The 25829-nt window shown below is 43.5% G+C and overlaps 1 protein-coding gene across 1 annotated transcript in view; it reads left to right on the top strand.

The window, feature by feature from the left end:
- Window positions 1-10799: 10799 nt before the first annotated feature.
- Window positions 10800-25829, top strand: part of ACO1 (aconitase 1) — a 56430-nt gene continuing 41400 nt past the window's right edge. Inside the window, exon 1 of the mRNA XM_033122310.1 lies at window positions 10800-11072. The gene's annotated coding sequence lies outside the window, so the exon portion shown is untranslated. The remainder of the gene's footprint in view (window positions 11073-25829) is intronic.

Genomic DNA, 25829 nt, shown 5'->3' with positions numbered 1-25829 from the left:
TCCGCTCTGTATAGAATGTAAGACTGTAAGCAAATCTGACGGTGGAAAGAATAATCATGCCTGGTTTTTTTCTAAAAAGTGAGTAATTTCTTGGTTACATCTGAAAGAAAATGAGGTGAGACAGAGAGTAGAGGTGAGAAAGAGAAAGATGATTACACAGTATATGATTAAACTGTTCCCCATTACTCTTGAAATGAACAGAAATAGTCTATATGAAATAAAAGCCTTCATAATAATATCTAACATCTAGTGAGCATTTACAATGTGCAGGTAAGCTTTGCTAAGCACTGTATACATATTCGTTCATTCAATCTTCATTACAACTCAGTGAGGTAAGAATTGTTATTATCACTGTTTTCAAAAATGAGGAAACTGAGGCACAGAGAAATTAAAGCTTTTCCCACGGGACATAACCACAGTAGTAAAAAGTGGAATAAGAATGAAAACCCAGGATCAAAGACAATATGGCTCTAGGGACTGCACTCTTTAACCATTATAATGTAAGGCGGGCAGAAAACTACTGCCCACAGGCCAAACACAGCCAGTAGCCTGTTTCTGTTCAGATTTTTTGCCTCCCGAGTGGGGGGCGCTGCCCTGCCCAGCTTGGGGTTGGTGGGCCGCTGGGTTGGGCGCCGCTCCTGCTCAGCAGCACGTGCCGCCCCAGCGATCACCGCACCAGACGTCCCCGGTGCGGGTTCACCTGCACCTCTTTGTGGGGCCTCGGGCCAAGGCCGGGACTCACCTGCGACAGGGGGGCCATGAGCTGTGCCCTGGTAGCTGTCGAAGTCCTCGGTGTCCATCAGCTGCCCGCATCCAGGGAAGGACTTCGAAACCACCCTGCGCTGAGCAGGACAAGGAAGGACGACGAGCAAGAAGAGGAGCAGGAGACCAGGAAGCGGGAAGGTAGGCCCCGCCCCTTACCCGGGAGGGTAGGGGGACAGACAGGTAAGAGTAACCGTTCAGAACCTCATCCCTCAGGGCAGCCAGAAGCGCAGCCGCACTTTTATTCTTGAGAACTAAGAAAAGTTTTTATATTTTTAAAAGGTTGTAAAAATAAGAAGAGGAAGAAGGATGATGAGGAGAAGGGGTAATATGTATATTTGCCTACGAAGACTAAAGTATTTGCTCTCTGGCCCATTACAGAAAAAGCTGACCAACCCATGCTCTAGGGCCCTGCCGTGTGATCCGATTGGTTTCCACTTGGAAAATGAAAACGGGGCGGGTTAACCATGTTAGATGCTGCGAATATAAGGACAGCCTACATGGATGTGTAAGTGTGCATGCTTGGAAAACTGCAAAGTCACAAAATCTCAAATCATGAGTAGATCTTTGGATTGTTGTCACAAACAAATACAAGTGGTATTTGAACCAAAATCAAATCTCTGAGGGGTGGAAACTACCAATACAGGTTTTATATATATTTGTCAGAAATTGTCTGTCTCTCTATGAGTTTCAAAATTATTTGCATACAGTAATTCATAGTATTGTATTAAATTATTTTAACATCCATATTTTAATTACATATCTCAACTTTTGCATATTTTACCTCATTTTTGATTTGTCAGAGATTTGTATATTTTATTTTTTCAAAGATACAGTTCTCAGAATTAGTCGTCTACATATTTTATAATTAATTAATATGTTGTTACTAATTTATATTTTCTTTAGTTTTTCTTTTTCTAACTTCATGAATTTCTTTTTTCAAAATAACTACAGAATTTATACATTTACCACTATATACAGCTTTGGTTGCTTCCTAAATATTTAAGGGGTGGGGAAAGAGAGAATTGCGATATATATTTTTTTTAATTATCATTAATGCACCAATAGAGCCTATGTTCACAAAATAGCCCTTGAGGAATACAAAGAATACAGGTAAAATAAGACAAAGCAAATGACTTTTAAAACAGGATATGTTACAAATGAAATTATATGATTTTATGAATGTGCTTCAGAGTAAGTGTGGGTGGAAGGCAGATAGAGAAATAACAAGCTTATCCATGAGTTGTTCATTATTGAAGCTGAGTGATGTCTACATGGGAGCTCATTAAACTAAACTCTTTACTTTTGTAAATGGCTGAGATTATTCATAATTTTTTTAAAAAAATTTTAACAAAGCCTAAAAGTGACTAAAGAGAAAAGTTCTAATGTTCCAGTTTAGCAAAGTTTGGTTGCAGCTGCAAGACAAGTTTAATCAATTGATTTTTTTTTTCAATGTATAAACAAAATTACACAACTAAATTTGTGCCTGGTGATTTCAACCAAACACCATAGCATCCACCAAGCCCCAGCCCCTGAGAAAACAACCAGATACCTATCAGGGTTTGGGATATTACCCTACTTACAAGCTAATAATAACGTTACTATTTTATGAATATTGGCAGAAGGCACAAGACTCCTAGGTCATAGGCACAGCAAACAGCATGAACATCAGTTCCATGTCACAGATCCCATGTTGGTGACATGCAGTGGCCCAGCGGATGTCATACATACAATGGCTTTGTGTTGCAGGCGAAGGAGGGCTGAGTTTGGGAATTCACCACTTTTACAGTGAACGGTAAGAAAGTCTGCACTTTGAACCTACATGTACCCATGGCCCTGACTCAACAATTACAAATTCTTAGATAATATTGTTTCATCTATACGCTCACTCAGTTCTTCTCCCTGTCCAATAATTTTAAAGCAAATGCCTGACTTCATAGCATTCCAGCCCTCAAGGTTGCTCACTATAAACACAGCCCTGAGGAATGGCGTGGGTAAGGAGCAGTCAGAACCTTGCATCCCCAGCAAAAACGTGCAGGGATGCTCAGGGCCCATGGAAAATTGCTTTCCCCATCAATTCACTCATTTCCTGACATGTCTGGGCTTCATGGCAAACTCACAAAAGCACATCAGTCTGTTGGACACTCTGATTAATTTAAACAACAGAGTTGTTCTGTCCAATCTGTTCAATTTGTCTTATAGAGCATTTAATTAAGGCTACTATCAGCAGGACTCCAAACAACAAGATGAAGTTAACCTGCAGTATTGACCTCAAATATGCCTTGCAGGGGCCTGGGCTCACACAACTGTCCTAGGGGAAACCAGGGGACTTCATTTCAGTCAGTCAGGATGTAGTCTAGTCTAAGGCCAGTCCGTTATCCATTACAACCCATGCAAGCGAGTTTACATTGACCTGCTGATCTTTGGTGTCACTGTCAGTAATTACAGGAGGCAATAGATGGGCCAAAAACAACCTCCATCCCCCAATGGAGAAACATTCTGTGGCCCATTTCCAGCCAGATGCAAACACGTAACCCAAACAGGCACAGTTAACTCCTATCAGTATGTGTCATTAAACTTGATTTAGATCAGCATTACGTTGGTTTGGTTAAGTTACACGGGCAGTGTCACCGAGTGGTCGTAGCCTCCTTTTCCATACATGGCATAACCCAAGACCTCTCAAGCATCAGAGAAGCGTGTGAATTTGTAACAGTCAGAATAAAACAAAGTTGTGCCAATACATGTGTTTGTACCTGTTTAAAGGGGGGTCCAAGTTAGCAACTGCTATTGATGGCACCAGGCACAGCAGAATAATTCAGGACCAACCATGTCCACAGATTGTCAGCTGCAGTTACTATTTGTCTCAAGTGGCAGTGTTGGATCTAGGCAACAATGAGACTATTAATTGCCCCCGTTCTTGTACAATTGGGGTTTAAGGGTTGTTTAATCTATCAGCCTGTAGTCTTCCAAGTGTCAGAATGATAGCAGACCAGACAACTAAATCATTGGCAATATGCCAAGAATCAGTAAAAAAAAATATGTACGTTTCATCATAGGGAGTATTAGGTAGAGTTATAAGAATGGCTTTCAGCTCTGCCCACTGAATGGACAGCCATACCCGTTTCCAGGAGGGCACATATGGAGCAGCAGTTGAATGGCTGCAGCAGCCCAGTGGACACCAATAGGTTTCAACTCAGCCAAACCATCAGTGACCCAGGCCCAGGCATTAAGTGGACCTCTGTGAATCAAGGGCTCATTGAGCCAATGGCTTTACTTGAGGCGGCATAATGCAAATAAAACTTCCCCAAATCAGTATCTGCCACGTTTTCATATACTAACTTGAGATGTTGCTGGGACCCGGCCACTGCATCCTTGAATATCCAATTTCCATTTGACAAGTGAGGAATATTGGGCATTTTCCTTATTAGTTGTCAAGTCTGAATTGACGCATCCCAAAATGGGGATATCAGACTATAGAGTTGCCCACAAGAAGGACTGGGCAACAGGTCAATAGCCTCCCCTTTTATTAAAGACATGTAGTTGGTGTCTGATTCCAGCAGGTGGCGATGTTGTACTAGGAAATTGCCTCCGCATTCTGCGACCTTAAGTCTTGAACTAAAGCTGTGATTTCCATTTCTTCTCAGATTTTATGTTCTTTTTGCTAGACTACCAGAAAGAAGACCGAGGTTGCCTCTCTACATGCCACAGTTCCTGAATGGAAGAAAATCTTCTGGACTCCATGAGCATTCACAGTACAAGCATGAATTATACAATCAGCACTGAAAGACTTTGAATCTACTCAAAAGGTCCTCTTTGCAAGGTCGCTTTAACTTTCCTTCTTCACAGAAAATGTTGCCCAAACCCCATCAGTTGAATTTGGGATGCTCCTCCTCCCCTACAGCGGGGTTTCTGAACTGTGGCATTATTGATGTTTTGGGCTGGATAATTATTTTTTGGGGGAAACATTCTGTGCACTGTAAGATGTTTAGCAGCATTCCTGCTTCTACCCACTGTCAGTAGGACACACACACCCTCTGGCTGTGGCAATCAAAGATGTGTCCAGACATTGCCAAATGTCCCTGGGGTGAGGGGTGGGGAGCCGGGGAAGGGAGGGACTAAATTGCCCTAGTTGAGAACCACTGCCCTATGGGAATATAAACCAATGGCCCATGTTCCAATGAACCAATAGACAAGAAGTCTTAACAGGTGTGTCAGTGGCTATTGCTATTGGAAATCCAGAAAGTAGAAGGGATGCAATGGTAGACAGGCAGAAGATAGGCGGCTGTGGAGGATGGCTTTTTGTCCTTTCTCTTCAAGCTGGGCTCAACACCAGTTTCCTTGCCCCCATTATTACAGCTTCCCCCACAGTCCTCAGTGGCTTTAGATACCCTTGCATCCAGCACCCCAGCATTCAGCACCCCGGCATCCAGCACCCCAGCATCCAGCCCCCCTTCCCCAACTAGCTGAGTAAGATTGTGAACTGAGCACTGGTATACCACAGCACTAAACAAATATTTGAGTTCCTCTCCTTCTTAAGTTCCCCAAGCATACTCAGCTTTTTTCCTGAAAGCGGCTGAAGTTGGGGTATGGGGTAAGGGAGGAGTCGGGAGATACAGAAACACTGAGCAAAACTTTGCATCGACTTCCAGTTTCAAGCAGCTGCCAGCAACTTGAGCTCATCCAAACAAATATCTGCTTTTGATCCACCTAAAGCTCTGTCTCCTTATTGGTAATGTGATTTATTTAAGTTTTGGAACTCCCTTGGTTGCCCCGCTTTTATCAGCCCTTTGTCATATAACATCCCTTTTTCTTCCTGCTCTTGAACACAGTGAGCAGCACAATCAGACATCATTTAGGTAGATTGTTTCAGCCCTGCCTCTTGCCACTTAGCCTCTAAAAATTCAGCAACAGGTAGGACAGCGGGGGACCCTTACTCACCTTGCTCACCACTTGAGTGAGAGCATCTGCTACTGGATCCTCAGGATATTCTCATGTTCACTAACAGCCCTGGGGTCTTCCAAAAAGGAATGTCTTCCAGTACCCCTCTTGTCACCAAAACTCTCAGGCTCATAGATGTTACCCTTCACAAGCTAATAATTTCACCTGTTGCTGTTTCATGGATGTGGGCAGAAGACACAAGATTCTTGGCTCGGAGATAAAGTACTTTATTACTCATATATAGCAAGTAGCATGAAAGTAATATTGCATCAGTTCTCCATAGGGACAACAGGTACAGGCCCAGGTGGATGCTATGCATATGAGTTTGTTTTACAGCTGAGAGAAAATGAGGAATCCACTGCTTTGATAGTAACTGAAAGGTCAGAAAGAAATACCTAGAATGAACAACGAAGAGCCTAAAGCATGGAAAAGAATGAAGACAGCATAAGAGACATAGAGACTGTAGTAAGACTTTAAAAAACTAGTCAAAGGAATATGTGAAAGCAGTCTCTTGATAAACTGGTAATAGGAATGCGTCCAATTAGTGACAAATGTGCAGTTTTTTTAAACTCTCATTTGTCAATGTTACCCAATCATTTTCTGGGGGGAAAATATTAAATCAGTAGCAGCAGCCTCAGGACATTGACATCACTGCTCCCGACTTCCGTCGCCCAGGACGAGGAGCATCTGTACCTGGTGCGGCTACCGGAAAGTACCGGGCTGTGGCAGGGATCTGTACTGTCATCAGGGAGAAGAAGCGCTAACCATAAAGTAATAAGGGATTATATGGTGACAGAGCAACATTCCCTCCTGGAATATTTGAGTTCCTCTTCTGCAAAGAATAAATAATTTATAACCTCAGGGTATCCGATGATTTCACTGAAATAAAATTATATTTGGTTGCACAGAGGTTAAAAGCACAAGCCCTGTAGGAGCACTGTACTATGAGTCTGAACAGCCTTTGCTCACACCCCAGCATCAGCATTTACAAGCTATGTGACCTAAAGCAAATTATCTAATCACTCTGAGTCTCCATGTCCTCATCTACAAAACAGCAACAATGTCACCAGCCTGAAAGGGCTGTTGTGAAGATTCAATAGGACCCTTAATCATATTTGGCTTTTATTATTAGCTATATTGAGAGGAGTGGTGATTGTAAAGCAAGTAGCCAAAGGATCCTGGTTTCCTGGGAAGGCAGCTCAGGGATTCAGGCACTTAGGCAGTAAGCAAGAGAGCCCAAAAATTAAGAATATGACAGACGTGGTGGGGGGTGGCACTTTGATATTTGTGGGGGGCCAAGATAAGGCTAAGAACTGCCTTATTATGAATATAGCATTTTTTTTAGAACAGAAAGCATTTATTTTAAACTTCCTCTGGTATGAGGAAGACATAAATTCAGTGATAAACTTAGGTATTCTAGAGACCCTTCAAACAAGAATGTCAGAAGGACCAACTTATACTTTATTTATTGCCTAACAGATGTCTCCCCTCTGGCTATGAGAACACTGAACAGCACAGAGGCCAACAGAGAGAAACAGACTAGAGGGCAGGTGAAATGACAGTAAGTCAGAGTCAACAAACTTGTATTGAGCACCTACTATGCTCCAGGCTCCATGTTAGGGGTGATAAACAAAGTGACATGGTCCCATCCTCATAGAGCGTATATTTCGAAGTACCAGCTCCCTGGTGCCAAAATGTGGACATGCTAGAGCAGAATCACCTGTAATATTTAGATTCCTCAAACACTGAGCACAATCGCACCCTGACCTAATGAATCAGACATTCTAGGAGATGGTGGACATAGGAGGCTGTATTTTTAATAAGTGCCCTCTGGTGATTCTAAGAAACACCCAATTTGGGACCCACCACTGCTTTTTCTCAAAGGACGGTTGGACCCTCAAACTCGGTCTCTCTAGAGGGCAGCATGGAAATGTGTGATTTTAATGCACCAAGAGGTGTGAGAACCATTGTAAACTGCCTTTCTCTTACACTTCCTGACTATTAAATACTATGTGTGAAAGCACATTATGCATTGCAAAGCTGTGGGGGAGAGACTGTTGTTCCACGACGGGACTGCTGCTTGGATCCTTGCGCTGGGCCTGGGCCAGAACGGAGATTGCTTACCCAAAACCCCCCTTAGAGACTAAGTGATTATAAAAGATGTTAATGCTGACATAAACCAGCACCCCTCCTCTGCCTCCTACTACCATGTGTCCCTGAAAATAAGACCTAGCTGGACAATCAGCTCTAATGCGTTTTTTGGAGTAAACATTAATTAATATAAGACCCCCAGCTAAAGTCAGTTGGAGTATAATGAGGCATTCCTAATTGCTTAACAGGTCTCCGACTGAATCCTCATGTTCTTCTTAAAGTAGCAGAAGCTTCTGGTAGTCAGGCTGCTCGAACAGTTATCTCAACCGAAGACCCTTCTGCCACTGGGAGCAGATCCGCGTGCGTGAACAGTTACCTCACCTGGACGGCTTCCTCACGGAAGATTCATAAAGTATACACACTCCTCTGGCCTACCTGCAGAATCTTTTGTGTTACAACAGACATATTTCCCAGGCAGACCCTGTATGAGCATAGTAATATGACTCTGAACCCCTTAGATGTTTAGCTTTTTCAACACATCGTGAGATCCAAATTTAAGATGCAGTTTATTCCTCATCCTGAATACCACATCTTAAAATGAGGAAGAAACTGCATGTAGGAGGCAACAGACAGGTGGTTTAGGGAAGATACTGAATTGCCATTTTAGATATGAAGAATGGCAGGTGACTTTGGAATATCTGGGTGGCGATGCCCCACAAATGTCTGGAAATAAAGAGTGCAGAGATTCGAAGAGGGTTAAGATCAATGAAAAAGATGTAGCGGGCTTCAGCTAGAGGTGGCAGGGAGTTTGCATAGACAGAAAATAAAGAAAACTCAGTAAATGGAGTCACGTGTAAAGTGAGAGAAGTGCAGTGAAAAAGCCTAAAAAGAGGGACCAAAGAGAGAAGAGATGAGTCATGAAAGCAGAGGGGTCTAAAGCCAGAAGGAGGTTAAAATTTCAAAGAAAGACTAGTCACCAGTGTCAAATACCACAGAGCAGTCAGCAAGGACAGGCACGGAAGGGAGGTCACTGGATTTGCAGTCAGCATGTCACTGGAGACATTCCCAAGAGCAACAGAGCAGAGTGATGTGGGAACTATTTCCTACATGGTTTTGGCCAGAGTATTTACGATAAATTTCAATTCCCTTTATACTTCAGATTTAACTATTTTCTGTCAAGGATTACCAGTTATATGCCTGTTAACATTTTACATTAAGAAATTTTGCTTTCTGAAGGGCTCCCTCAGAATCAAAATTTAGCTGAATGCATTCTCTCCCTACCCCCACAATCCTGCTGTCTCTATACTGTCCCTAATTTCCAAGAGGACTCTAGTATTATTTTTAAGAGTTTGTCGTGAATCTCTGGTATATGGTGGACACTCAAGGAAAGCTTGTTCAATGAATATGAATGGAAGGAATTTAGGGAGTGGGTGGGAAGAAAGTCTCCTCCCATGTTGGAAATATAGTTGTAAATATCCCCTCTTTCAAAATTAAATATAACCCTTTGTGGGGACAGAGCCCCAAAAAGCAGTTTCCAGGCTCTCGGCCTCACATAGAAAGGTGCTGGCTCAGGTAGTAAATGGCCATCGACTGTGATCAAATGGCCATCAGCTTTGGCTAGTTAGCCGTCAGCTGTAACCAGTGAGCCATTGGCCACGAATATAACTGCTGTGGCTAGGCTAGCAGAAAAAAGGGGGAGCTAGCAAGAAGATGGTGGCTGAGCCTGCAAGTGGAACAGTGAGGGTTGCGAACAGTGTGGCTCCTGTTTCCTGTGTCTCCAACCCAGCGGCCAGTGAGAGTATAGTGGTATGACTCCCCTACCTATGGCTCCGTGGGTGCTCCTTTTTGGCCTAGCCATATCCTGTGGTCTTGTGTGGGGAGCGGGACCAGAGACCCTGCAGGCTGTCCCGCATGACACCCTTTATATTTAAAAATTAAATATAACTAGGGGATAGCTGTAGTCTATAAAGTAACATGATAAAAAAAAAAAAAAGTGTGGGCTTCAGAGTCAAACAACCCTGAGAACTGAATCCCAGCTATGGGATGTCTCATATTTGCAAAATGGGGTAATATTCCTCACTTCATAGGGCAGTTGGGAGAGTTGAATTAAGTAACATATGTAAAGATTCAATTACAAGGCCCTACACAGAGTAAGAGCATGGTAACTGGTTGCTGTCTGTATTAGTATTAACTATTAGTTATTCATCTTAGTATGTTTATTCAGATACTCAACACAGAAAACTACAATAACTTCACAAGTAAGTTGGGCAGGAAAACCTCACCACCTTTCATCTAGAAAGATCTAATCACTTCTTTAGACTCACGTTTGCCTGAGTGGGTGCAACTCCAACCAAACTACCAAAAACAGGTCCCATGAAGAAAGTCCAACTCTCAGCCATTTCTCTGACTTCTGACCCAGCGAACAGCCTGCATTATAAAACGTTTGTTCACGTTAAAAAAAAATTACACATGGGGGCAGCCGGTTAGCTCAGTTGGTTAGAGCGTGGTGCTAATAACACCAAGGTTATCGGTTTGATCCCCACATGGGGTACTGTGAGCTGCGCCCTCCTTAAAAAAAAAAAAAAAAAAAAAAATTTACACACAGAAACTGCATTCGTAAGGAACCCGTGAAGTCCTCTCCTGTCAGCGTGACCCTGATGCACACATGGCACGCTTTGCAAGGAATTAAGGTGGGGGTTAGGCTGGGAGTGGGGGTGTGTTTGTGACAGAGAGGCGAGGCGAGGCGGTGGGAAGGAGCGAGGCCATCACTCCTATCCGCAGCAGCCAAAAAATGAAACCTTAGGGAAGCGTTATGGCCAAATCATTTTTAAAAACTGCATTTCTTCCCCTCCCTTTCGGCTCACTTCCTAGAGCGAGCTGCGCACTTACACTCCATGTCCCAAAGTGAGCGAAAGTCACGTGGGTCCCAGGCCCTGGGCACGCGAGAGTGGACCCGCGCCCAGGGAGGAGTCAGTCCGCTTGCTGCAACTGCCCGGTTGGCAAACCTCCCTCCCACCGATGGCGAAGTCACCCCAACGGGGGTGAAGGGGCGGGGGAGCCGGGACGGACTCCGCCCCGCGGCTCGGACCACAACCCCGGCGTCCCCGCCCCCGCTCCGCCCATCGGCCGGTGGCCCGGGGTTGAAGGGCGTGGAGCACGGAGGAGGTGGCGGCAACTGGAACCTCGCCGCTCACGGGAGCGCGCCCCGCAGCGCACGGGAGCGCGCTCAGCAGCTCGGTGTTCGCCTGCTCGCCGGAGCCCCGCGGTGCATGCAGTCCCCGGTGAGTACTCACTAGGCCGGCCCGACGTCCTCGGGCAGCAGCGCCGGCCACCCTGTCCCGGGGGAGTCGGTGCGAGCCTCTTCCGCGGCTCCCGGGGCACGTTCCCCTAGCGGGACTGCTGCGTGCAGAGCGACCCGAGGCGGGGGAGAGTCCGGGAAAGGCCGAAGGGAGAATCAGGGACTAGTTCCTGGGGACTGACCTCTCCATCTAGTCCCCAGCCCATGCAGCGCGGGGAACAGGGGTCAGGGACGTGAAATGGCTCTCCTCGCCCCTATTTGCCTTGGCTGCGCGTGCCACCCGGAGAATTCTCTGCGATGTCGTGCGGGCCTCACCGGGCAGTCCTCACCGAGGCTGTGCAGGCCGGCGAGCTGGGGAGTCCTAACTTCCAGAAGGGTGTGCTGGCCTCAGCGGGTAGGCCTCGCCGAGCCCAGGCCTGCTGGATGGGGAAATCCTCACTGAGGAGCCGGCAGATTGTGGAATCCACACCTAGTGATAAGGAGAAAATGGGGCGAGGGGGAAAAGACCCCCTTGGTGAAACGTGGAAAGTTTGGGCACAGAGCCCACCCTAATAGAGTCAGAGACCCAGGAAGGAGCTTGGGTTTCCTAACTCAGCCAGCACATCAGAATGGCATATCCTTCCTGCCACATACACAATCCTCCTGGGGGTACCCTAGGGGGCTGGGGTCACAGCCTCTAAGACAGTAGTCCTCCAACTATTGGGGAGGCCCAGACACCCCTTTACGCTCTTAAAAAATAGTATACTAAGGAGATTTTGTTTATGTGGATTACATATTTCAATATTTACCATATAACTGAGAATGTTTTACTATAGTTAATTCATTTAGAAATAATTGTGGACCTATTAAATGATAACATATTTTTATGAAAGTAATCGTATTTTCCGAAACAGAATGTTGCTGAGAAGAGTGGCATTGTTTTATATTTTTACAAATCTCTTTGATGTTAGATTTCATAGTAGGCAGTGGATTCTTAGATCTGCTTCTGCAATCAGTCTGTTGCAGTACCACTTCATGTAGCCTCAGAAAACTCCACTGTATATTCCTGAAAACATAAGAGTGAAAGAGGCAAATAGCATCCTGGTATTACTGTGGAAATGGTTTTGACCTTGTGGATCCCGAGAGTCCCCTGCACCGCACCACACTTTGAGAACCACTGGTGTAGGAAATGCTTTGGAGGGTTAAATGATGAGTCCTGCTTCTTGTTTGTGATCCTTCCTCTGAATGGGAACACATACCATCCCATGCCAGGGACAGTGTTAACCTCTGTTATTTGGCATCAACTTTGACTTCACTTTGGATACCAAGTGCTACGTCCCCACATAAGCGATGGTGAACCCTGCTGGCCTCCTGAAAACTCAGCAAGGCTCACAGGTGGCTTTGGTTGTTTCCGTGCCTGCAGAGCTGGACCCAACTGTGCATTTAAATTGCAGCAGTGATGTGGCAGACAGGATGGGAGTGTCAGAGAAGAACCCACGGGGAGTCAATGCCAAGTGTGTAGGGGTTTGTGTGAGAGTTACCAAGTGGTCAGTTAACTTCCAAAACAACAGGGATGCATGATTTTTGCCTTCCTTTCCTCCACGTTCATTTCTGTTTGTAGTTGTGTAGCCTTGAGTTTGTTGGAATCTGATTCCCCAGTCTTGGTGCTCTTGCACTTTCCACTTTCAGAGGGGTGTCACTGTGAGTGGCCGTTCTCAGCCCCTGCCAGAAAGGAATGTCCTGCATCCTGCTATGTGGTAGGTGGGATCCCTCACTGGATTATTTCCTTGATTTCATATTCTGTCAGCACAAGTTCCAGATGGAAATTACAAATGTATGTACATCAAAGGAAAATAATTCTCTAACTCTGCCCTCCCTTTTATTCCTCCATCCACAGAGCCTTTCATGCTCTGTCTGATGGAGCAGCTGGGACACTGCCGCCCATACTTTTGAAAGGTTGCAAGCAGATAATCATGTTGCATCTGCTGTTATACTGTGCACTGATGGGAGAAAGCAGTGGGATCTAGCTAACCTCTGAGCACCTGCTCTGTTCTTTGTATAAAGATACTTATTGGCCACCTACTTACCGTGTGCCCAGTTCTGCACTGGACACTGGGGAAAGCATTGAGCACAAACAGATATGATTCCTGTCTCTGGAGCTTACAGCCTGGTCACTCAGTTAACTGCTGACTAATTGAGACAGTGCACTGTCAGTGTTCACATGAAACGTAGTCCTATGTGGAGAACAATACACCTTCCAGATGTGTACATCAGAGCATGCGCTGAGGAAGCCAGAGTCCCAAACTGTGGAGTTAATAATAAAACTAACATTTATTATCATGTGCTTGGCAAAGAACTTCCTTTGCCTTCCTTCCTCCACTCTTCCTTTTATGGGGGAAGTCATTCTCTGTGAGGAAGTCAAACTCTGCACAGGGAATTGAGCTTCATGCTGGTCCCAGTCACCAGGCCAGTCTTGGACAAGATACCTTCTCGCTGTGGGCCGCAGTCTCTTCATCTTTAAAGTGAGGGCTTGGGACATTGCAAATGTCCCAAGGAGCTCGTTGGAGTTGGTTTGCACTAGCATTTGTATGCATTTCTTCCCATTTCCATGTTCAGTGGCATCACATTTTTTAGCTTGAAGTAAGCCGTTATGGGTATATTAGCACCCCACCTCCACACCCAGCAAGCTCTTAAAAGTTTACCAGCACATTATTGGCATTGTCAGAGCCCGGGTGATTTTTCTTTGCATTTTAATAGAAAACAAATTCTTTAGCCAGGACAGAAACACTGAATATGGGGTGTGTGATTCAAGTTCACCAAAACTTTTGATAGGGAAAATACGAGGTTGGACAATTACGTTCGCGAATTCATCTTAGAAAAGTGCTACACACCTCATTGCTGAATATCACTACAGTCACCTTCGAAGTACTCCCCTTAAGAAGCTATGCACCAATGCCAGCACCTAGTCCACCCTTCAAAGCAATTTTGGAACTCTTTTTCTGGATTGGCCATCAGAGCTATAGTCAAATTACCCTTGATGTCCTGAATGTCATCAAAATGTCTTCCTTTCAACATTTCCTTTTATCTTCGGGTAAAGAAAGAAGTCATTGGGGGCCAGATCAGGTGAGTAGGGAGGGTGCTGCAATACAATTATTTGTTTACTAGCTGAAAACTCCTTCAAAACAGTGCCATGTGAGCTGGTGCATTGTCGTCATGCAAGAGCCAAGAATTGTTGGCGAAAAGTTCAGGTCGTTTTTGTCTAACTTTTTCAAGCAGCCTTTTCAGCACTTCCAAATAGTAAACTTGGTTAACTGTTTGTCCAATTGGTACAAATTCATAATGAATAAGCCCTCTGATATCAAAAAAGGTTAGCAACATCATTGCAATATGTTCACAAACTCAATTGTTAGACCTAGTACAGTCTGTTTTCCCTATATCCTAGAACACTGGTCAGCAAACTTTTCCATAAATGGGAAAATAGTATTTTAGACTTCGTGGGCTATACAGTCTCTGTTGCAGCTATTCAGCTCTACTGTTGTAGTATGAAAGGAACCCTAGGCAATACGTAAATAATTCGTACAACTGGGTTCCAGTAAAACTTTATTTACAAAAACAGGTGCTAGGCCGCAGTTTGCAGACCCCTGTCCTAGCATGTGAGAGCAGGAGCCATGCTTCAAGGAGGTAGTTTCATGGAAAAGGAAATTCTTCAGGACTTGATTCATGAAAACCAGGGACTTGATACTCCAAGATAGAGATAGCTGGAGTGGCAACTGCAAAGGATTTGGAATCAACTGAAGAAGAATCCATAGTAGGTTGTTTGAAGGAAAGCCAAGTATGTTCAAGTTTTGGATGCAAGCAGGGCGTGTCTTTATTCCCAACTGCCTCTCTGGAGCAATGTCAGACATGCTTGGATGGATGGACCTGCAGTCTAACCCAGTGTGCAAATTTTGGGTGTTCTTATGCAAAAATCAGTAGTGTCTCTAACAGCTATCCTAATTCCAGGGGCAGGGACAAAGGAAATGTTAAGGAAGGAAAATCCTCATTAGAAGTGTGTCTATTATTCACTGTATGTGTACATTGTGTGTATGTTCATGTATGTGTCTATGGGTATTTGTATATAGGTACCTAAATTTTTGTGTGTATGTGGGATTACATATTCCATGTATTTAAAATAGCCTTATAAATGTTGGGAAGACAGACATACCAAACTATTAACTGTAGCCAGTTCTAGGCAGTGGAATGGGGTGGAAGGAAGGCAGGGGATTTTTACTGGTTGCTTTTTGTAATGACCATATGTCTGCATAACCTGCAACATTCACGTATTGCTTTTACAACCCAAACACCAAGAAAACAAAAAACTAAGTTCCCAACAACCTATACTTTTAAAAGGAAGAGTAATTTCTCTAGTAAGAATGTTACTACCACCTCCTCTCTCCCCAATAAAACAAATTACCAGAATTGTCATATCGCAGTTCTGAACAAGTGTATTCAACATTAGTGTATATAGTGTAGATGAACTCAAAACAATGGTGAGAGAGAGCCCTCTCAGATCAAAACGTTTTGTTAAACAGGACTGTTTGATTTAAGCACCTGTCCAAGATTAGATCAAAGTGTTCTTTAATGAGCTATCATGCAGCCCTTAAACTGGTGTTGTAAAATGCTGTTTTACGAGATATCCTGAAGTACAGTTTTTAAGTTTAAAAATGTGTTACCCAAGACCGCTTCCCTGTGATCCTATTTTTATGCAGAGAGAAAGCCTGTGCACGAATGTATGGGTGTGCCTGTGCATGGACAGAGGCAAAGATCTGCCAAACTCTCAGTGCTTTTCTCTTGGTGGTGGGGTACAGTTGGATTTTAAATTGTCTTCACTTTGCGTATCAATATTTTCTAGCAAGTATTAAACCAGGATTAAATTTGATGCGGCACGTATTAAATGTGATGAGACCAAAAATACCCGCTACAGTTATTGGTGCCCATAGTACATTGAGAACAACAGGGTTGCCTTCATTTTTCTTTGATAGACGTAGCATCAACTTGCCTTTGTGCAAATCCCTGCTGCTTTCTTTCTCCCAGTGAGAAGTGGAAAAACAAGTGCAGAGTGAGAATAATGGGGAACCGAAAGTGGGCACGCTGTCAGACTGCAGTCACGTTGTGCTGTGCTACTTCCCCGTAGCGTGGGCTCCAACCTCGGCCCCCGCTGTCCCTCCAGCTGACCCAGAGGTTAGAAAGTTCTTCATCAGGTTAGCAACCATCACCTGAGAAGCCATCAACTGACCATCTCCCTAGATCAACGGGCCTTCATTTCTTCCTCAACTATTTTAAATGGGAAATTTCAGACATACAAAGTGGAGTAGAAGCCCTCAGCTTCTCAACTAGGAACATTAACATTTGACCAATCTTGTTTCACCTATACCTTCCCTCAAACTCACTTGTTTTTTCCTCTGCGGGTAGTTAGTATCTCCACTTTCAACTGTGTAAATTAACAACAACAACAAATCATTCTTGTTGTGCCTTTTTAGTAACAAGCACGTTCTGACTGCTGTAGCAAAACCTTAAAACTACCCCACCCTGACGTCCGCCCACCCGAACCACGGAACGGACCTCGAATGCTTGCTACATACAGTGTCCTGGTTCTCTCTGCTGCTGCATTTGCTCTTCTCTCTGTCTTAATCGGTCTTCCCTTTTTCCTTCTCCCACTTCTCCTCTGTAAAGCCTTTCTGAAGTCCCCTAATTACAGCTGTCTCTTTCCTGTGACCTTTCTGATGATCCTTATCATACTGTCGTGATTTGTGTGCTTAGTCTCCCGGGTAGATTGTACTCTGTGTAAAGGCAAGGAGTTTTCCTGATCTCCTGTATTACTTAGCAATGCTTACTGCAAAGAAGATGCTCAAGAAATAGATACTAAATTAATTTATATTAAGTTCACTGGAGGAAAACTTTTATTATAAAAGAAATGTATCACGTTAAAAGAAAAACTTACACATAACTGCCTGGGACCAGGAACTCACCTGCAAGAATTTTATAGGATTTTAAAGAATGGTGACGAAAAGACTGTTCTAAAAAGGCAAATTTTTTGAAGAAAATATTTTTCTTTATGGTCTGTTGTCATTTTTTTTTTTCAAATATATGTCTGGAGGCTTTAGGTCTTCTCGGATTTTAGAATGTTTTTCCCCCCAGTAGATAAGAGTGACTCTGGCTATATTCTAGAATATGTTTTAAAATGTAGATTCAAATCTTCAGTAAAAGAAATAAGCTACATTTAGGGCCCTCATGCCCCATGAAGTAAGTTGATGCCAATCTCATGAATAATGGTAGTTCACAGGCAGAGAGTTCCCAGTGTACACTGTACGTTCACCCGGTACTTTGTTTAGTTATCACAGCAGCCGTTGTGAGCTGGGCAGAGCAGTGTTACCTTAAATCTGCAAAGAAGTAAACAGGTTTAGGGAGATAAAGTGAATCTTGTCTATGGCAGAAGATGGCAGAGTGATTATAGTATAGGTTGCAAACCGAAGGGCTTTGGGATTAGATGTTGCAAACATGCAAAGACAGGAAACCCTCTTTCTCAGCATTTTATGTCTTTGGGAAACAGACCAGGTTCTTGAGGTAAGTATGTATCCCTGAATGCCATGGAAGTAATAAAGTGATATCACACTCTGAAACAATCGTTTCTCACAGTCTGCTTTAGTCTTGGTTGTAAAAATTAATCTGCCTTCTTATGTAATTAACAAGGCTGCGGTGCATGAGTGCTGGCGTGGTTCTCTCGAAGTCTCCTTCTTGACCTAAGGAGAACTCTGGGCCTGCTCGTCTTTGAATAGCGTGACTTGCCCAGGCTATTGCTCAAACAGACATTTATGGAGGACTTAATTATCTTTATTCCCATCAGCCTTTTATGACCACTATTGTAAAATTACCGAGCATAGTACATGTTGTGGCATAGTTCATGAAGAAAGTATGTCAGTCTAAGAAAGTATCCCCGCTACGTGATCACCAGGTTTGAAATTTTGGTTGCGAAGAGGTGACTCAATCTTTGCTGACAGCTGTTACAAACAAGAGCTGTGCTGGAGCAGACATAGCAAAAGTGCCATTCTGTGGTAGTGGTGGGATCAAGACCAGCCGCAGGATTGGTTTTAAGGATGATATGTTTCATAAAACCTTTGTTTGCTCAGATAAGGAATCAGTCACATTGTAAGTGCTGATGGTGTCTATATTAACACCAACCCATCCTTTAAAAGTTATCTATCATACACATTTTGCCAAAATCAAGGATATTTTAGGGGAAACAGAGGTTAACAGGCTAGTCCTCACATATGTACCTCAGAGTGTGACCATTGTTTTAAAGTGAGATCTAGTTGTTTGAAGTCCATTTGGTTAACTTGGGTCTTTGTTGAGAAGTGATGATAAAATGCTATCACTTGTGCTGCCTACTGGGAGGTAGTGTGGTGCAAGGGAGTGGGCCCTGGCCTTAGGGGGCCATGCGCCAGCCACAAGACCTTGGCAAGTTACTTAACCCTTCTGATCCTCAGTCTTCCTGCCTGTAAAATGGGGTGGTAATGCCTTTCTCACAGAGTTGCTGAGGGACCACATTAGACAACGTGGGTGAGATGCCTGGCATTTCACAGACACTTGGCACATGTCACCAGGCTCCAGTGCTTATAGAGTGATATAGCACTCATGGCATAATGCCTAATAATTGCTGCTTTTGAACTTAAGTCCCAACCCAGACCTGAGCTCCAGACCCACATGTGCTGTTGGACGTTGTCATCCCAAATTCACCAGATCTAAAACCAGCATCCTAGTGCCCATCCTGGGCATTGGCTCTGCCACGTTGCCCAAACGAGGGACATAGGAGCCATCCTAGACCTCTCTTTCTTCAATACTCACCCTCAGTCCATTCTGCAGCCTTAACTCATCCTAGGATCTATATCCTCTACTTCTTTTTCTGACTTGACTGTAATAGCAGCATAACCTGCCTCCCTGACACCAGTTCAGCATCCTTCCCCGGAGTCAGTGCCCACCACTGCCAGAGTGATTTCTGAAAGCCCGATCAGCTCTTGAAGATGCCAGCGTAGAATCCTTTAATGGTGCATCCTTGTCTTCAGGATAAATCCGAACCTTTCTGCATGTGCCGTTTTTCTGCCCAGAATATTCTTTCCCTGACTCCCTCCCTCTGTGTCCTTCTGGAAGACTTGTGCATGGTATTGCCTGTAGCTGGAGGCTTTCCTGACCCCGCTGATGCTGGATTAGGGGCTGTCTCTGGAGGCTTCTTTGTCACCCTCCCTCCACCACTTCTGTAGCATGAACTGCACGATGCTGTCATTACCTCCTGCCCGGTCTGTGTGTGACTGAAGAGCAGGGGGACTTTTATCCCTTTATCCTGGTGGTCCATAAATGTCAAAGGTATAAATGAACCTATGTCAGACCCTTCTCTTAGACAATCCAGAGAAACCCAGGTACAGATGTGTCATGGTTTAACACAACTCTATTACTTGTCACATCTTTGACCCAATGAAATGCCGTTGCATAGAGATGTCATGCCACTGTGCGAGCCACTGAGATGGGACTAGAGCATAGTTGCTTAAGGTCTGAGCTCTAGAGTCTGATTGGGTTTGAGTTCCAGTTCTCCCTTTCGATGCACCAGCAGTCTGGCTTTTCATTTCCAGCTCCTAAGCACATAGCTGTACCGCTTGGGGAAAGGATGTGTTGGTCCAAAAACAGGAGCATTGGGTCCTCCTGGCAGTTGACTTTCTTCTGGAAAATCAATAAATATATGGGTGTATACCTCAGGTTTCTGGGGACTTTACTATCATGAGTCATCGTTCTTGAGTCCGAGCAGTTCTGAGGCGGGTGGGGGTCGATGACCTCAGAAACTTGTGATTTCATGGAGATAAATGCTGCCCTGAGAGACCTCTGGCAGCCTGACACACACCCTTTTGTGGTGACACTCTTCTTTCTAATTCCTAAAATTTGATTCAGACAAGTTCATGACCAAGAATCTACAAAATGAGTTCAGGAGCTGGAGGAAATCATGCAGCTTCTTAAAGAGTGGATATCCACAGGGCCTGCTCTGTAACGCTTTACCAAACTGCGCTTGCCTGCCCCCTTCAACCTCTGCTCGCAAGACGGAAGTGCAGTAGGATTTGATTGGGGTTTCTGCAGTTGATGAGGGGTTGTTGCAGGGTAGGGGTCCCACATTCCAAAAAGGGGCTGAGGAGTGACCTCAAGGAAGAAAGGAGGCGGTCAGGCGCAGGGCTCGGGCTGGGTCAGGATGCATGGTTCCGAGGCGGCTCTGCCCTGCTTCTTCCTTTACTTCCTGGCCAAATGTTTCATGACCCCACAATGCCTTTCTTTTCTCTCTGCATCTCTGGAATTATTGTCAAGTTCACCAAGACTTTTTTTTTAAACTGTTTATATTAGCCCACAGTGATACCAGAAACTAAAAATGACTATTTCTGTTCTTTGGAGTTTGTGCTAATGCAATTAATACAAAATGAGCTTAAAGGTTGTGTTGGGTTAGCCTTTGGGAATGGCACATGATATTGTGCTGTCCTGGGCCAGCGAGCCTAGATTCAGGGCTTAAAGAGGCAGGGGCTTTGCTTTCTGGCCAGAAAGTCAAGAGCGGGGGCTGCTCGATCAGACAGTGCAGTGGCTGTGACCCCGGTCCCCCAAATGCTGACCCCTGCCTTTAGCAGTGGCTGTGCACACAGCTGAGTGAGTCATGATCATTTTTATGGTACATCCTGGAAATGTCCAGTGTTACTTAATGAAGTTCAGGGAAATAGAGGGATTAGATTTAAGGAAGTAGCCACTTTTTAAAGGCAATCTAATTATTTTCATATTATGAGTTAATGTCTTATCAAACTTTAACAAATTCCTGAGATTTCATTGTTAGTACATAGGAATGCAATGGACTTTTGTACGTTGATTTTGTAGCCAGCAACTTTACTGTATTCGTTGATTGTTTCTAATAGCTTTTTGGTGGAGTCTTTAGGGTTTTCTATATATAGTATCATGTCATCTGCAAAGAGTGACAATTTAACTTCTTCATTCCCAATTTGGATGCCTTTTATTTCTTTCTCTTGCCTGATTGCTCTGGCAAGGACTTCCAACACTATGTTGAAAAGCAGAGGTGATAGGGGACAGCCCTGTCGTGTTCCTGAACGTAGAGCAAAGGATTTCAGTTTTTCACCATTAATTATGAGACTAGCTGAGGGTTTGTCATATATGGCCTTTATTATGTTAAGGTATTTTCCTTCTATACCTATTTTATTAAGTGTTTTAATCATAAATGGATGTTGTATCTTGTCAAATGCTTTTTCTGCATCAATTGATATAATCATATGATTCTTGTCCTTTATTTTGTTTATGTGATGTATCACATTGATGGATTTGCGGATGTTGAGCCATCCTTGTGCTTCAGGGATGAACCCCACTTGGTCGTGATGAATAATCTTTTTAATGCATTGTTGTATTCGATTTGCTAGAATTTTTTTAGGATTTTTGCATCTGTATTTATCAGAGATATTGGTCTGTAGTTTTCTTTTTTATGTTGTCCTTACCAGGTTTTGGTATCAGGGTAACGTTGGCCTCATAAAATGAGTTACGGAGTACTGTCTCTTCTTCAATTTTTTGGAAGAGTTTGAGCAGGATTGGTATTAGATCCTCTTTGAAGGTTTGGTAGAATTCACTAGTGAAGCCATCTGGACCCGGACTTTTGCTTTTGGGAAGGTTTTGGATGACTGATTCAATTTTGTTACTGGTGATCGGTCTGTTTAGATTTTCCAGTTCTTCATGGTTCAGCCTAGGAAGGCTATATGTTCTAAGAACTTGTTCATTTCTTCTAGGTTATTGAATTTTGTGGCATATAGTCCTTCATAGTATTCTTGGATGATCCTTTGTATTTCTGTGGTGTCCGTGGTAACTTTCCCTTTTTCATTTCTGATTTTGTTAATTGGTGTCTTCTCTCTTTTTATCTTAGTGAGCCTAGCCAAGGGTTTGTCAATTTTGTTAATCAAACTTTAACAAATTCCAATGTTGGAAATCTATAATTTAAACCGTGTGTGACGCTAGGAGAGTACTTTGTAGTTTGTCTTTCAAACTACAAACTACAAATCCCAAGAGTGGCCTTCTCTGCTACCTCCCACCTCGTCTCCTCATTTTCTGCACTCTCTCACAACGCGCTGGCCTCCGTGCCTTCTCAGACCAACCCCATGGCCTTTGTGCATAACCCTACCCCTCCTCCAGATTGCACATAGCTGGTTCCCTGACTTCTTCAAGGCTCTGCTCGAGTGACTCCGTATGGATGAGGCCTCCGTCAATCTCCTGACGCCCTCAAGGCCTCCGCACTCCCTACTGCTCTTGTCCTGCTTTGTCCACAGAGCTGGTCACCTTCTGACTTTCTGTTTGTATATTTATTTATTTGTTTAATGTGTCTCCCTCCACTAAAACGGAAGCACCGTGCAACCAGCGAGTTTGGCAGTTTTGTTCCTGGGTCTGTCTCCGATGCCTAAAACGGTTCCTGGCACATATTATTATAGGTAGTTAACATAAATATGTCTTGTGTAAGTGAATGAATGCATCATAGAATTTTTCACTCCGAAGGAACTTCTTAGATCATTGACTAGCCTTCTGTTACAGATTAGGAAACTGAGGCAGAGAGGGTTATGTGGTTTGTAAACCATGTAAGAATGACATGGAACTGAATCTACAGGTACAGGGAAATCCTGGGCTTGGTTGTAGGACCCACTCATATTTATGCCTCTTTCTGCATCGTAAGACAACCTAAGAGGAGGATTCAACTCTTGACAGCAAAAGCAGCTAAATCTTGGATTTACGTACTACAAAAGCTGGAAAGAGACCCAAAGAAGTGAATCTTATTTCATCTGAACACTGGCATTTACCTAAAGTCAGTCAGCAGTTCCAAACATCTCAACAGATCTGGCTGTGCCAGATAAGCATCATTACATGTAGGTGGCATTCACTGTCAGCTGGGTGTAGGGTCTGAGATGGGCTTGTAGCAGGAGTGATGGTTTTAGCAGTGCACTTCCCATACATTGTACTCAGGCTCCCTCATAAAACCCATTTGCAAGATTGCTGGAAGTTCAGTCTGGGTTACAGATAGCAAAGCTCAGCGGCCCAAATGGGGATTTTGCCCATGATTTACGCTAACTTTGCTGTAGCCACCTAGATTCACGATGTACCCAAGCATGGGATGAAACTGTGCATGATTTTAGTGCTGCCAAAAGATTTTAGGGCTCCCATCAGATTTTAGGGCTCCGTTCATGTAAAGGGGAGTCCTGTAGACTACAAGTCTCAAGATCAGCTAGAGCCCAAGGACAGCCCTTGCCTCTCCAGGGTTACAGAGTCTTACCCACATTAATAGCTCGGTCAAGTCCCCTCAGAGATGAGAACATTTGGTCACCAGAGACCAGCTTAGTGTCACTACATTTGGCCTGTCTGGCAGACAGGCAGCTTACAAAAGAAATTCAGATGTCTGACAGATGGAAAAGTATGCATCTTCACTACCAATTAAAGAAACACCCAAGATTAGCTTTTTAATATCTCATTTTGGCAAAAGCTGAAGATGAAATTACGTTGCCTGGTTTAGGCAACTCCAATCATTGTTTCAGAGGAGAATCATACAACTGGTACAGCCTTTCCCAGGCAACCTGGTGCTATGTAACAAAGTGGAGACAGGCAAATCCTTTTACCCAGCTGTCGTACTTCTAGGAATTGAAAGCTAGGAATTTATGTCAAGGAAATGGATTAGGCACCCACTCAAAGAAGTGTGTACAAAGGTTGCCACATTGTTTGAAGGTTAATATTTGGGAACAACCTAGTAGAGATGGTCTCCAACTTATGATGGTTCAACTTAAGATTGTTTTACTTGACTGTGATGTGAAAGCGATCCACATTCAGTAGAAGCCATACTTCGAATGTTTTATTTTGATCTTTTCCCAGGCTAGCAGTATGCGGTATGATACCCTCTGATAATGCTGGGTGTCTCCAGCGAAGTGATTTTGCCCAACTGGAGGCTAATTTTAAGTGTTCTGAGCATATTTAAGGTAGACCAGGCTAAGCTATGATGTTCTGTGGGTTAGATGTATTAAGTGCATTGTTGACTTCTGATATTTTCAACTTGATGATGGGTTTATCAGGATGTAACCCCATCATAAGTTGAGGAACATGGGTATTTTATTTAGTAAGGATGTAAATACTGAGCACCTGTTTCTTTGTGTAATGTTTTTAAAGTTATCACCACCCAAGAAAATGTGGTTCAGCAACAAGCTTGGTATCCTGCTGGGATTGCGGAAGGAGGAAAGAGAGCTGGGGGTGGGGGGTGAGAAGGGAGGGTTCCAGATCGGTGTTTTTGACTCGTATGAGAATAGAGCTGTCCATCTAAAGTTAAATATGAACCATTCGTGGATTTTCTTCAGAACCATTTCACTGCATTGGTGGATAACGGAGGACATATTTTGGGGAGCAAGGTGGGTTTATCTAAAGAATAATACAAATTTACTTTCACATAAATCGTCATCAGACATTATTAAAGAAAGAACTGCATATTGTAGTTCCAAAAACTTTGTGAACTGCTCTATCTTCCTTTCAAAAAACATTGCTGAAGATGTCAAGTTCTCAATTTACAGACACTATGCCCCTTCCTAGTGTATGAAATATCCTCTAAAGGTATTTATGTAAAAATTTTAAATGATTGCTCCAGCTTTTTAAAAAGTAAATAATAAATGAATCCATGCTTATGGGAAATTGAATTTGGATTATATTCAGAGGTATAGAACATAAAAAGTTAAAGCCCTCCCCCACTTTAAGCAATGTATTCTTCTACTTAGAGATAATCAATGTTAACTTTATTCTATATCTTTTTTGTATGAAAAACAAGTTGCTGAAAATATAGATACTAGAATCTAATCTAATAGTCTTGAAGGTTTTTAAATTAGATTCTAGTATCTATATTTTCAGCACCTTGTTTTATTTCACTTACTATCAAATAACGTGAGTCTTTGCTCGGGTTTCTTATGTTGAATCTGAGTGAGGAACAGTATGTTTGATACTCAATGTCGATAAAAGTGATTTGCCCGTACTCTTCTGCTTCTCTTGGAATCAACTGGCCTCCCAGGGCAGATAGTCAAAACTTAACCATAAGTTGTTTTCCCAAAGTTTAACTATCAGTCAGTTCTCTGAAAATCTGAACCACATGGGAGGTTCGGTAAATGACTACAGAACCAACTCATAAAAGTGCCAGAAGACTGATATGCCTAAGTAGTACTTTTTTCAACTCTACTTGTGAAAGACTTTAAGTAGTTTATTTTTTTCCTGACGGAAATTTGCATTTCATTAGAGAGGAAATCAGCAATATTTTCTTCTATTTTCCTGTGTCCCCAGGCAGTCATTTTTTTTCAGAGCCTCTCTTTTCCTCACTGGGGAACTTACATGGTCTCAGGGTTCTTTACAGAAGGCTCAATATTCTCTGATTCCCTCTCATCGCCTCCTTATCATCTAAGGCGAACATGTCCCTAAGGCAAGGTGACGGTTACAGCCATGCCAATTATGCACACATGAAGGTGCCTCTACAAGTCCCCTGCAGGTGTCCTAACTTGAGGCCAAAAGGTCAGTTGGCAGCAAGACTGTCTGTGGTTGGGGAAGAACCCCAGCTTTGCACTCTCCCCACCATCTAAGATCTGCCTGCCTGTGCCTAATATTTAGTATTTTTAGTGATTTGATCTAAAAATCTGATGTTCGACATTCC

This window comes from Rhinolophus ferrumequinum, chromosome 12, assembly GCF_004115265.2.
Source record: "Rhinolophus ferrumequinum isolate MPI-CBG mRhiFer1 chromosome 12, mRhiFer1_v1.p, whole genome shotgun sequence".
NCBI classification, from domain to species: domain Eukaryota; kingdom Metazoa; phylum Chordata; class Mammalia; order Chiroptera; family Rhinolophidae; genus Rhinolophus; species Rhinolophus ferrumequinum.
Note: the sequence above shows the minus strand (reverse complement) of the source record. Positions and strands in the feature narration are given on the sequence as shown.